The sequence below is a fragment of the Peromyscus eremicus genome, chromosome 20 (genome assembly GCF_949786415.1).
Source record: "Peromyscus eremicus chromosome 20, PerEre_H2_v1, whole genome shotgun sequence".
Taxonomy (NCBI): domain Eukaryota; kingdom Metazoa; phylum Chordata; class Mammalia; order Rodentia; family Cricetidae; genus Peromyscus; species Peromyscus eremicus.
Genome location: NC_081436.1, coordinates 41,842,082 through 41,844,202, shown reverse-complemented (window position 1 = coordinate 41,844,202; position 2,121 = coordinate 41,842,082). Strand labels below are relative to the sequence as shown.

Sequence of the window (2,121 nt, the reverse complement as noted above, 5' to 3'; positions counted from 1 at the left end):
TCAGGCTGGCTGGTGGTGGCCGTGGTGGCCCATGCTTTTAATCCCAGCACTCAGGAGGCACAGGCAGGTGGATCTCTGAGTTGGAGGTCAGCCTGGTCTACAGAGCGAGTTCCAGGACAGCCAGAGGTGCACAGGGAAACCCTGTCTCAAAGGAAGAAAAGAAAAGAAAAAACTTCCAAGTCTCAAGTGTTCTGTGATAGCAAAAGAAAATGACAGTACATTTTTATGCGGTACTCACAATGGACAACCACATATATAGATTAAATTGGTTCAAAGACCACATGATTACATCGAACACTAGAATGAAGTAAAAAAAAAAAAAAAAAAAAAAAAACTGTTGTAAAAAGTACAGCACAAGCCGGGCGGTGGTGGCGCACACCTGTAATCCCAACACTCGGGAGGCAGAGGCAGGCGGATCTCTGTGAGTTCAAGGCTAGCCTGGTCTACCAAAAAAAAAAAAAAAAAAAAAAGTACAGCACCAAAGCTATGCTGGGGATGCAGCGCGGAGCTTGATTCGCAGAGCACCCCTGACCCCAGGCTTCCGCCGGGAGAGCTGTCAGACATGAACCAACGGGTGGATTATTTAGTCACGGAGGAAGAGATCAACCTGACGAGAGGACCCTCGGGGCTGGGCTTCAACAGTAAGTCTCCAACAACAGTGCCATCTACGTCAGCCGCATCAAAGAGGACGGTGCTCCGGCCCGGGATGGGCAGGAGGGTGATAAGATCCTCTCGGTAAATGGCCGAGACCTAAAGAACCTGCTACACCAGGATGCTGTAGACCTCTTTCGTAATGCGGGATCTGCTGTGTCCCTGCGAGTACAGCATAGGCTGCCAGTGCAGAATGGACCTATAGTATATCGAGCTGAAGGAGAACCAAGTGGTATTCCTGTAGCTATGGTGCTGCTACCAGTGCTTGCCCTCACCAGGGTCGCAGTTTGGGCCTTCGTGAGATACCGAAAACAGCTTTGAAATGCTTGCGGTCTTCCGGTGTGTCCAATGAACTATTTCTCTCACTCACCTCCCCTGCCAGTCTCCCTTATCCTTTCTCCTCTACATAGCCAACACGTGATTTAAAGTGACTGATTACCACTCAAAACCTTGCTGTTCAAACTCGCCAAGACTTCGAATTCGAATGGGAGGGTAAAGGTATTATTTGAAGAAAAGCTGGCGGGGGAGGGAGAAGCCTTGCTAAGAACTAATGGGAAGTTACATATTTTACTAGACTCTGGCTTTTTTTTTTTTTTTTTTTTTTTTTTTTTTTTTTTTTTTTTTTTTTTTCCCCGAGACAGGGTTTCTCTGTGTAGCTTTGCTCCTGGAATTCACTCTGTAGGCTGGGCTGGCCTCGAACTCAGAGAGATCCACCTGTCTCTGCCTCCCTGTGTGCTGGGTTTAAAGGCGTGCGCCACCACTGCCCGACATATTTTACTAGAACTGCCAATAAAAATTCCGGCCGGGTGGTGGTGGCGCACGCCTTTAATCCCAGCACTCGGGAGGCAGAGGCAGGCGGATCTCTGTGAGTTCGAGGCCAGCCTGGTCTACAGCGCGAGATCCAGGAAAGGCACAAAGCTACACAGAGAAACCCTGTCTCGAAAAAAAAAAAAATTCCGCTATCACCCGAAGAGGAAAAGCTCAGTCTTCCTGTCACGATGGACGACACCTTTTTCTTAGCTGGCATGTTTGAAGGCTAGCTGTGCTACATGGAAGGAGGAGCTGATCTTTGCTTTTTTTGTTTTCCTTTTAATGCTTTTCCTTGCGAAGTGTTTGTGGCCTTTAATTTGTAACTCTATACCTAGATGCCTATATTGGACACAGGCAAATGAAGTTGTTTTTTAACTTTCTTCAAAAAGAAAATACATATATACAGTAATACACATATGCATATATGATAACATAGCACTGATGCCTTATAAGAGGTGAGAAAACCATACTAGTTCTTGGGTTTCTAATGAAACATTTTTTTGGATTAGGGGATCATCATATTCCTTCATATATAATCAAGACTCGGGGTTGAGGATTTAGCTCAATGGTAGAGCGCTTGCCTAGCAAGCGCAAGGCCCTGGGTTCGATCCCCAGCTCCAAAAAAAAAAAAAAAAAAAAAAAAGAAAGAAAGAAAGACTC

The 2,121-nt window shown here is 46.0% G+C and overlaps 1 pseudogene; it reads left to right on the top strand.

Annotated features, from left to right (window-relative positions):
• The first annotated feature begins 547 nt into the window (after nucleotides 1-547).
• On the top strand, nucleotides 548-1,060 carry LOC131897204 (synaptojanin-2-binding protein-like; annotated as a pseudogene).
• Nucleotides 1,061-2,121: the final 1,061 nt, after the last annotated feature.